The sequence below is a fragment of the Saccostrea echinata genome, unplaced genomic scaffold (assembly GCF_033153115.1).
Source record: "Saccostrea echinata isolate AGI-Se365-2 ecotype Australia unplaced genomic scaffold, CSIRO_AGI_Sech_v1 ptg000051l, whole genome shotgun sequence".
NCBI classification, from domain to species: Eukaryota; Metazoa; Mollusca; class Bivalvia; order Ostreida; family Ostreidae; genus Saccostrea; species Saccostrea echinata.
The window spans coordinates 6,871,062-6,883,318 of NW_026889800.1; the positions used below are offsets into that span (position 1 = coordinate 6,871,062).

At 32.4% G+C, this 12,257-nt stretch overlaps 1 long non-coding RNA gene across 1 annotated transcript; it reads right to left on the minus strand.

Moving 5' to 3' along the window:
• Positions 1–10,245: 10,245 nt before the first annotated feature.
• On the minus strand, positions 10,246–11,883 carry LOC133203640 (uncharacterized). Its single transcript, XR_009723428.1, has 3 exons — positions 11,781–11,883; positions 10,599–10,704; positions 10,246–10,419 (listed from the first exon to the last, which is right to left on the minus strand). It is a non-coding gene; the product is annotated as an uncharacterized LOC133203640 (long non-coding RNA).
• Between the last annotated feature and the right edge of the window lie 374 nt (positions 11,884–12,257).

Here is a 12,257-nt window from a genome sequence, read left to right on the forward strand (position 1 = left end):
TTCGGTCTCCCAGAGATTACGGAACCAGAGAGAGGTGACTCGGGAGCAAAGTTTTCTTTCCCCGGAGATAAAATTAATTCTCTTGGCGAACAATCGCTAGACAAAGATTCGTTGTATGGAAATGTACATCCCAGTAAAACTTTACTCAAATTTATAATGAGTATGAGTGGAGAAAGTATAATTATTGTGGATGTAAAATTAGTAATATTCATCTAGTTCATGATTGGAGATTTTAAAATATGAATAAATGAATGCATATAATTATGTTCCAATAATGTAAATTTTTCCAGATTTAAGGTAGTAAAGACTACTAGGTAATAAAATATAAACTGGATCAGAAAACTATGAAAGTAAACAATGATAAAATATTTATTAACTAAATATGATAAAATATTTTATACAAGTAAATTAGAATATTTTATGGTTTATCACATGTAAGAAGAATTAATTTTCATTCTTTCATCCATCTTTCATTCATCTATATTTATTTATTCATTCCTGCACCCCTTCTACACTATACAATAAATCAGATGAATTTAACGGTTTTTTTTTTGTAAATCTCAGGTTCTTCATGCATTATTATGTCCGGATTCTGGTACACAGAATATATTCGATAATAATATTGTTGAAAAGCAGATTCCGAGGCTTGTTAAAATATGATGTTCAAAGATTGTAGAAGACGATAGCTGGCGACAAACGGGGGAGCAGTTAGCTTGTACTGATAAGAGGGGAAGTCTGTCGGATAAGAGGGGGACTCTTTAAAGTGTCTATAGCGCGTATACTCAGCATCACTCAAAAACGTCATATTCAGCTAGCCTTAGAAACGAATTAGACAAGTGATTTATGGCGGAGAGGAATATGTAAACGAATCAAGGCAAATTATGAAGTTCTTATAGATTCGTGGCTTCATACGGTGTCTGATAATTGAAAAGGATGGGGAGTTTTAATCAGTAGGATGAGAGGAGCAATACTGCCTCTCCCACAGTCTGTTTATCTCCCACGTTTGTAGTCAGAAAGGCTACTCGAAAATCCCTTACAATGCGTGGGTGGTGATTGGAATAAGAAAATGAAATAGTATTATTTTAAAGAATAATGGACAATTTAGCATAACAATGTTCTTAGAATAAATCAGAAGATTCAAACAGTTGCATTTGTTTCAAACATGTATGTGGATAGGATATCGATGAAAATTGCATACATGCAGAGACAATATGTTTATGTGTGTGTGTATTAAAGAGAGAGAGAGAGAGAGAGAGAGAGATTAGAGATAAAAAATGTTCCATATCAACAAACAAGTTTTCATAGCAGGACGGAATACAAAGGGAAAACAGAGTCCAGTTTTTGATTTAAGGGGATGAAGGACACATGGTCACATGACTGTTTAACTACGTCATAGCCTCTGTTTATATAAGTGCAAAACGTGTAAACCATAAGTTCTTGTATAAATTTTTGACAATTTGTATTTACTTTAATTACCAACCTATATAGAAAAATAAAAAAAAAATAACATTCTTGTAATCATAAACAAATTATGAAATAGTTTGATCCACTCCTCTGTTTCTCTAAACTGCCCGTCCAACACGTCGGTGACGTCATACACGATCTGTTAGTCAGCAAGATATACTCGGTGAATACACTTGCACTATTATTATGTAAAAAATAATCATAATCAGTACATGATGAAATATTTTGAGAAACGGGGAACACAAAAATTATTTTTGCATGGCTAATGACGGAAATCTTATGTAGGTATATCTAATTTTGCTTATTCAGCTTACGTGTGACGTCATAGTTGGTTTTTCCCGTACTCGAGAAATGTGAACATGACACGTTTTTGTCATGCTTATGTCTTCTTTAACGATGTCCTGTGCAATATTGAGGTCAGCTTCACCATTTGAAATTTTTACAGTTAATCAATAATGTGAAGGACTTACATTTCAACGTAAATTTAAAAATATTCATATTTGAATGATAGAATTTTTTGCAAATTTAGTTTTTTGTTGTTTAAGTTGTCTTAAAAAGTACGTAATTTTCCCTATCCAGATGCAGTGTGACAGAAGAAATTTGCTTTTTCGAATTTTAAACCCTATCCATACTCTGAAATATTTTAAAAGATATATGTCCCCTTAAATATTTTTTATCTATGCTTAAAAAATCCAATTATGGACAGAGTAATGGACCTGAAAATATGGAGAATTAAAACTCCACTTAGATACTCTAAGGCATAGTATTTGTCAATCAATATCTCTAATGATTTAACTGCTTTAAGATATGTGGGACATACTTAATTAGAAATATACAAAATATGAAAAAAATTGAATGACGGGATTTTTTTTAGCCGAAGGTCCTTCTCCTCCTTAATTACATATCAAAATTATATCGCAACCTGACTACAGAAGTGCAAAGAAAAGAAGACTTCACCATCGGATGTATTAGAAGAATGAAATAAGAAGATAACGAACAGTATTCAATCTCAAAAGTCCAATAAAACGATACAACTTTAGAGCAGAGCAAACACGGACCTCAAAAATTAGAGGTGGGATCAGGTGCCATGGAGGAGTAAGCATCCCCTGCCGACCGGTCACACCCGCCGTGTGCTCCTTATCATGATCGGGGAAAAAAAAGCGGAAAAATCCGTAGACAGTTCAGTGTATAAATAATGGCCTAACAATTAGTATGTAAAACGTCAGTCAGCATTTGACTCAATGATAGTTTGTAAGTGCTGACAAGGTCATTGTATCGACCGAAAAACTTGCGAAAAGATGAGTTCAAAGGAGACTGTTGATATCCTTGTATCGTCAACTTGTTTGTCAATAGCTTGCCTCGTTTTAGAAAATGTTCATACGTAGAGCATGCTCTTACGCATCGAATCAAATGAGAGACATAAATCCCATATGCAGGTGATAAGGGTATATTGCTACATAAGTAAAGGAAGTTGCCGATTAAAAAGTTGAAGTCATCACGTTTATTATAAAGCTTTGTTGTTAGGTTAACATTAACGTCTTTTTCTAGTAAAAAAAAAACCTAAATTTGAAACAGATGTGTCAGAATCTGTTGTATCTTTTATTTCAAGCTCACTGGGATATATCGAGTCGACATATGAATGAAAGTAACTTGTTAATTGATAATACGTCGTCGATATAACGAAATGTCGAGTTGAAGGCCACAGCAAGTGTTGTCTTCTTCTCATGCAGAAGTTTCTGAATAAATTCTTCTGCTTCATATGAATACAAAAATACATCTGCTAATAAGGGGGCGCAATTGGTTCCCATGGGAATTCCAACAGATTGTTGGAAGACCTGATCTCCAAAAACTAGATAGATATTGTCAATCAGAAACTCAAGCATCTTTTTAATATCAACTTCAAAGTACTTGTGTGTACAATTAGAGTGCTTTTTAACAAAATAATTTTGTAAATGACCAATGACAAGGTAAGTATATTTACGAGTTCCATTTTTATTGAAAAAGTAGCTGTCTATGATTTAAAAAAGCCTGGACTTCAATTTATCGTGGGGGATGGTTGTATAAAGTGTTGAAAAATCGTACGCTTCGATGCTATTGATTTTAGTAAAATTTTGTGATTCCAATTTTTTTCCAAAAGTTCTTTGGAATTTTTAAGTATCCACATCTGATCTACACCACTTCTCGAATATACTGTTGAACAGTACTCCTGAAGTTTCTCCTTCATTACAGTAAATATTTTAGTGAGGAGTAAAGAAAGAGGCTTGGTAGAACATTTTCTGGAACCCGCTATGTATCTTTGTTTGTAAGGATTTTTATGAAGTTTAGGAATCCAGTAAAGGTATGGTAATTCAAATGCATTTTGATTATAGGGAATATTAAAATTATCTAAAACGGACATATGATTTTGAAGAATTTCCTCCTTAGAAAGGGAGGTATAGATGTAAGTTGGGTTTCCACCCGTAGAATTAAATCCTAGTTCCTCTTAGATACAATTATATACTTATATCATTCACCCTTTATACCAGTACTAATCTCTTTTTCTGTGTCCCAAATTGACTTCTTTTACATATAAACTGGTTTCTGCAAGCATTCAACATAGATTAATAACAACGTGTGCCACTTTCCTTCATACCGCATGTAAGTTATAACTTTCATACCCCCTACCCAGGCCTATCCCCAGCTGCGGTGACTGGACACCAAACACTCTGTGGATGTGACATTTTGAACCACCGTCACTAGAAATCCTCCTGCACTTAACAAGCCCGTAGGTAGCAACTTCCCTAAATAATCTCACAAGCAAAAAAGAAACCTACTAAACTGTTCAAGTCCTGGAATTTGCCAGTGCTCGACCTTACCGCAACAAAAAATGGGGGGGGGGGGCAACCAGTATCCATAAGAAAATTAACTGAAGCAAAATAAAATACTCAGAAAAAGAGGGGGCTGCCCCCTCCCCGCGTTCTACTGGCCTGCATAATGCGTTAAAATGCAATCAATCGATAAAGACCGATCATTTTTTTGCATGATAAACTGGGAATCAATTAAGATAATTATAAATGATGTTCCCTCCTGAAATAAATTACATGTATATATTTCTAACAGATAAGAAATAAATTATATATATCTCTAACAAACAAGAATTATTAGGAAAAAAACACAAGTCCAAACTTATGACGTAACCTTTGACTGATGACGGCCATTTCAGGAGAAGTAAATTCAAATCACTTATCTATAAACACCGGGACCCTGATTAATTTTAAAATCGACAGGGGAAGAAAGTATTTTGCTAAAACGAAATATTTCAAGAACATACAATCAGTTTATAAAGTATGAAAGCCCATTAAGTTAATTTTGGTAGGTAAAAAAAAACTTTCGCGAAAGTTTCGCGTTTATTCGCGAAAGTTACGCGTTAATTCGCGAAATTTCGCGTTATAACGCGAAAAAAATATTTTTTTACCTTCGAAAATGAGCTCAATGTGTTTTCGTAATTATCTCATAATGTTATGTCAAAATACATGTAACGAAAATAATACTTTGTGATAATGTGCCAAAAAATTAATAAATAAAAATTAAAGTGAAAAATAAATAATTTTTGTTTAATAGTTTATGAAATATATAAAAATTTTGCATTCCTCTGGATAACTGTATGCACCAGTGTTACAACGTGAAATGCAATAACAACGCAAACTGTAATAAACATGGATTATTACATTTTGTGTTAAATTACATTTTGCGTCGAGATTAAGGTATTGTAATAACGCACTTTTTGATTGTTACATTTTGGGTTATTTTAGTTTTACGTTGAGTGCAACGCAAAACGTAATAAACATAATGTAATAATACAAAATATGATTATTTTTTGTATTGTGTTCAACACAAAACATAAAGAATTGATTTATACATTTATTTAAATATAATCATAAAATATGAACAGGGGATGGATCAGTTAGAGGTATGAAAAGCATTTAAGGTCCTTCGTATGATTTTCCATAATATTCTCTCTCCTCACTTTTTTTTGTTTTTGTTTTGTTTTTTGTTTGTATTTTGTTTGTATTTTGTTTTTTTTGCTCGTCAAGGAATTTTCGAATTAAGGAAGTGCCCTCCTCCAAAATTGAAAATGTTAGGTCCCCCCTCCCCCCATTTCCTACGGGCCTGAGAGAAAAGATACATTTAGATTTTTTAAAAAGTTCACGATTCGACATACGTCTATCATATTCATGAGTTTGGTATTGGACATGAATATGAATAGATGTATGTCGAATCGTGAACTTTTTAACTTGCATAATTCAGTATAAAAAAAGTTTTCAAGGCCTGAGAGCGCAAACAAACAATGGCTGCGGACATTAAAAAATCTAAATGTATCTTTTCTCTCAGGCCCGTAGGAAGTGGGGGAGGGGGGCAACAATTTTCAATTTTGGGGGAAGGTACTACCTAAATTCGAAAATTCCTTGACGAGCAAAAAAAAAAAAAAAACAAAAAACAAAAAAACAAAAAAACAAAAAAACAAAAACAAAAACAAACAAACAAACAAATAAAAAACAAACAAAACAAAAATAAAATGAGTAGAGAGAATATTCTTTTTCTGGTCTGCAATGAACATGTAAAACAGTATGAAGAATGGACATAGATAAAATTACAATGCTTATAACTCGAGTTCAGAAAAAAGGCTTTGTATATATTTCTTTAATTTTGTGATTTTTTTAAATGTTCAATATTTGGGTTTTTGTCCTTCTCTCACTTTTTCCACAAAATTTAAGGTACTGTAACAATAATTTAAAGAAGATAACACCTTCTTCCTTCTTTTAAGATAAGATTACATTACATCTGCCAGTGCAAATCTATTTCTCTAAATACTATGATTAAAAAAAAATAATCCCCAAAACAAACACACACACACATGCGCGCGCATTTCTAATTTTAAACAGAAATGATATGGATATCAACTGCTTTGAAATGACTTATGAATTATCAATATATGATAAAATCAGTTCTAATGTAAGAATTGGTATATATTTATTTTCTCCTTTTGTATTTTTCTTTTCCGATTCTTTTCTTCATCCACTACTAAATTAAAAATCATTCTCAACCTAACAGAACAAAACCTGTGTTATTACACTGTGCACTGTTGCATTTTGCTTAATCTCGACGCAAAATGTAACACAAAATGCTATAATCCCAAAAGTGTGTTACTACATTTTTGTAAAATTTTAAAAACGCAAAATGTACTAATTAAGGAAGCTCTAAACACTGCACATTAAAGAGTTCTATTTGTAGGGTAGTTTTCTTAAGTTAGAGTGATCTGCCCTTAGAAAAAAAATGCAATAAATGGGAATCTACAGTTAATGACACAATTTCTTATGAATTAAAGTATTCTTAATGTTATGTTAGACCAAGATTAAGTAATTGAATACATTATTTCCATTCATTTTCCCGATGCAAGTAAACAGCAGTGATTTCTGTTCACAAATAGTTCATTGTCTTTAAACATTTTTTCTGCAGAAATAAGGCAGGTACCCTACATTGAAAATGAACTAGATACACTGAATATGTGCACATTTTTATGATATATTTTTCTCAAAGTCCAAAAAGCAATTTTCGTTAGTGTTTAGAGCTTCCTTAACTATCCAGAGTTGTCTTTCCCGATACGCTCCCACATACACTCTATCCAGAGTTGTCGTTCCCGCTACGCTCCCACATACACCTCTGTCAACGCTTGTTATACAAGAATCTTGGAAAAATTGTACACGGAAAATTATATTAAAAATTGTTTTTGATCTTTTTATTTTTAGTGAAAAGGACTTATTTTTAATCTACCATCCCTTTAAAGATTTTTTATCCAAGTTTTTAAGTTTTACTCCGCTATTTAAATTATAGTTCCTTAAAAATAGAGAAAGTAAATCCTTTTAAAGGAATGGTAGTTTTAAAATAAGGGATAAATTATCATCTTTATTGATAATTACATTAATTCATTACGATTTTAACTGTAAATTTTCACTTTTTTAAAAAATTTGTACAAGAATCTTGTACAACGAGAGTTGACATGTTGGGAGCGCAGCGGAAGACAACTCTGGATAGAGAATGACACAAATCGTGTTATAAATTTACATTTTGAGTTGATCTCGAGGGAAAATGTATAAAAAACCAAAGAAGGTAATGATTATAACATTTTGCGTTGTTATTACATTTTGTGCCAGTCTGTTTGAATAGTTTTATTGTGGTAATGGTCAGGTTTTCAAAATGTATATAAAATAAAATGTATAAAATAAATTATATAAAATGTATAAAAAACGTTTATTGTCATCAATATATGGAATATCCAAAAATTAACCCCATACCAAAATACACCTTCACGTACGAATTTAAATAAAAGAAATCTAGTATGTGTTTACATTATTCTTTGTATTTCAATGCAAGTGTATAATAACAAGTTTCAAAAATACCAAATTCACAGCGTAGATCTATATCATTAAAAAAATGTATACAAGTCATATAAACTTAGCATAAGGAAGAAATCACCGTCTTTAAATATATGGATATCACAAAGCCTGGACGATTTTTTTTAAGAACACAATATTTGTACATAAGAATGCATTTGCAAAATTCAATTTATAGCAACATGTCAAGTATTTGATAAATTTCTGTACATAATGATAAAGTTAGTTTCAAAACGCTTTCATAAATATAAGACATTATTATACCTCTGTGAATTTTTTCTATATAAAAATAATACGAATAAACATGCTATTTTTTCCAACCAGCACCTACCGTGGAATAGTTTTCGTGCTATTTGCCCATGGTGAAATAGTCATTAAACTATTCACCGGGAGCATTCTGTTTCCCTCGCTTTTCATATGGGAACTCTTCTGGTTTTATACAGATTGTGACGTAACACAAGTAAAGACTGCTTCGGTATAATAAAACACTTATTTACTGACTATTCGGACAATAGCAAGTTTATCGTTCCCCTCGACAGCAACTATTTCCCTCGGCTGCGCCTCGGGAAATAGTTGCTGTCTTGGGGAACGATAAACTTGCTATTGTCCTCATAGCCAGTAAATAGGTGTATACTATATGTCATCGCTGTTATGTAAGAAGAAAGATGAATATGTTTTCATTCACACAGATTATCTTCCTGTTTTTCTCGACAATGGAATCTTAAGATAGAGGGAATATCAGAAGCATTGATGAAGATATTAGAAATATAAGAAACCTTTCAAACATGCAACCCATACTGAAGATGATATTTTTGATTAGTTGTCTTGACAGCATTGCCCCTGTAAATAGGTAAGATGAGAACAATATCCAGTGAATTTCTGTGATACTGGTCCTTCATTAGAATGTAGAGAGAAAAAAAAATAATGAGTTTCCTTTACTGATTCTCTAAAATAAAATCAAATGGAAATATGTTTTATTAATTCTGTGAATATTAAACCAAGAGATATTCTACAATGCTGTATGATAATTAATTCAGGTATATCAAGTATATCAAACTTTCTATAAAGGAGGGCTTGTCAAAGAAAATTTATACCATACATTATATAATTTTCCATGGTAATTAAAAAGCGAATAGTTGCTTTTTGTCATGCTTAAAAAGTAAGAAATTAAACTTAAAGAAATCTTCAATTCTATCTATTTTTTTCTAAGATATCTGTATTCACTAAAAATACTAGTATTACTTTCAAACACAAATGGCAATATGTTCAGATTCTCTAATGACACACTCAAACGTCTTTTGGTGAAAGTATTGATAATAATGCATGGATATGATTGATTGGATATTCCACTGCAACTTAAGCATTGTGTAAAACAAAACATACTGGCTTGGGTATGATGGAGAAACATTTAAAACATACTGCGTCATCGAATCGAAGGTAAGCAAAATAACATGTAAGAAAAATCATCAACGTAATCATGTAACAAACAGACTGCTTGAAGTTCACGAGTAAATTAAACGGTTTCAAAAAGAAGCACTTTGTAAAACCTCGTCAAGGTATAAGCTTAGGGGCCATTAGGTAAACAAATATGAATCTACACTACACTGGGATGCTAACACATTGATACATGTAAGACTGAAGGTGCCATTGCTGATTTAAAGAATTTTTTTTTTGTGTTATGAATAAAATTTCCAATTATTTTTTCATCTTTTTATGTTGAAATGGACCGGTTTTATGGCAATTTCCTAGTTCTGGAGACTATAATTTGAAAGAACTTCAATATTTACACTGATTAAGTAAAATTTTTATACTTTTATCTTATCTGACCAAGCAATTCTTCCCAAGGAGTGTTTATATAGACCAGCTATATTTTCCATACTTCGTAATTTTTAATCCCCGAAAGAGCGCCTTTTTTAATTGAAGAAAATGAATGTCTCCACTCATTGAAGCCTCGTGTTGAAATTATGGAAAGTGTACGTATGACAAACTTTACACAGTGGATGACAGCCAGATACTTTTCCACCAGAAAAGCTCAGTTGGGTACTAGTATTTTGCTCAAATGAGTTAAAACGTTTCATAGCTTGACGTCAGGGAGAAAAATAGAAAAAACAATATTCAAACTTAGCTCATCCGTTTGTTTGAAATCTGAATCCAGGTGAGGATATGGATTTTACAATTGTAGAAGATATAGTGTAGAGTTAAGTATGACAAATACAGAATCTCTGAGAGATCAAACAATAGTATAGAAGACTTTAAGATTATTTGTTTTCAATGTATAACTTCATCAGAATATTTCATTCATTGAGCGCTATGGTAAGCCTTATTTTCAAATTCCATGTGAATACCAGATGCACTTTGAGGTCGGAACTCAGACGATCCAAGGATAGTTTTGCTGCTTTCTGGAATGGGACTTATTGTCTCGTACCTAGGCGGAGGGGATTGAGGACGATTCTGTGATATGGTTTTGTAATGCTGACGTGGTGGTTGACTGCATTCAACAGGGCTCGTGACATCTGGCATTGGACTTGTAAAAGAAAATAATTTATTCATAAAAACTGATTTTTAAGGAAAAAAGTGAGGACAACAAACGGTGATCGATCTAAAAGATTAGACAAGAAGACACAAATTTGAATTATTCTGATATTTAACACTTGTTGCCTTTATTTGATGCAAGCGAAGTTTCAAATAAAAAAAAATTAATACCTTGGTTTTCTTGAGGGTCGCAACTTCATGTACAGAAGAGCGATGGTAACGGACAGGATGAGGACGGAGAGTACAATCAAAGTGATTATCAAACCAAAATGGACATCTACAATGTACACACATTTAAATACTCATCTAATACATGCTTTTTATATTCCAAAAATTCAAACATTGTGCAAAAATACTGTATAGTTTTATGCTGTTTAATAAAATTTCAAATTAAAAAATGAACAAGAAGTCTAGGTCTGTGAGCGAATGCTCACTAGTAATACCCCCGCTCTGATGTGAATATACACTCTCCTGTTGACATCGAATTTATACAAAAACGAATCCCACCATATGGCATGCCTAAACAAAGAGTGTGCTAAAATTTCGATCATCTGTAGTAAGTAGTTGTTGAAAAAACTGCTACGAAAATATGTTACGGACAGACGCACGGATAAACAGGAAGTTGATATTGGATCCGAACAAAAATAAATCCCACCATATGGCATGCCTAAACAAAAATTGTGCTAAAATTTCAAGCATCTGTGCTGAGTAGTTGCTGAGAAAACTGTGAAAAAATTTTGTGCGAACAGACGCACGGATAAACAGGAAGTTGAAATTGGATTTAAACAAAAATGAATCCCACCATGTGGCTTGCCTACACAAAGAGTGTGCTAAAAAGCATCTGTGCTGAGTAGTTGCTGAGAAAACTGTTACGAAAATTTGGTACGAACAAATACACGGACACACAGACAGACAGAGAGACAGCTAGACAGACACACAAGGGTAAAACAGTTTAACCCCTACCCTTCTCCTTCGGAGCGGGCGTATAAATATGATCGGGAAAATGAAACTGTTTTATAAAACAACAGAAGGCGTATAGAACAATATGATATTGTAATACAAATTTCCAAAATGTCATATTATTTAGCATTCTATTTTCGGTGCATATTACAAGTTTATGGCTTAAAAACAATTTTAATAAGCTTTTTCAATTTATTTTCTTGGGAAAAAATAAGAAAATGTTAAAAATTTCCAAACCGACTTTCAGATTTTTTTTTCAATCTCAAGTTGGGTTACCCTAAGGTAATCATAAGGTTCAATAACCATAGGAAAAATGTATAGATTGGATTCAAACGAAACAATTCTTCGAAAAATGATAAATGTTATCAAAAATAATTTTAAATCAAAACTAACTTTCATCTTCATCAGGATCTGGCGTTTTTGGTGGCTGCTTCCGTCCTTTTCCTGGTTGCTGAGTTGTGGGTGGATTCTGAATACTTGATGATCTTGCGGTACTCATCTCCGTTGTTGACTGCTCTGTTGTGGTTGTTGTTGGACAAGACATCTAGAGTGGCATATAGCACGTTTCATTTATAAAGGTTTTGACTATTTTGATTAGGGAACTGGTATCATATTTCAAACGAGAAAGAAAGTCACAATGGGAATTAACCTAGGGGACCGCATTATACAACTTTACTTTATTCAAAAAATTATGGTAAATATTCTAAAATGCTGAACAACAAGTGCATTTTGTAACAAACGAATTGAATATAGACTTTTATCTTATTGTCTTTCAAATGATTTACCTTCATACTACATTCATACGTTGATGCACTGCAGTTATAGCACTCATCATTATATATGACAAGTGTCATGGGATCACCATAATTG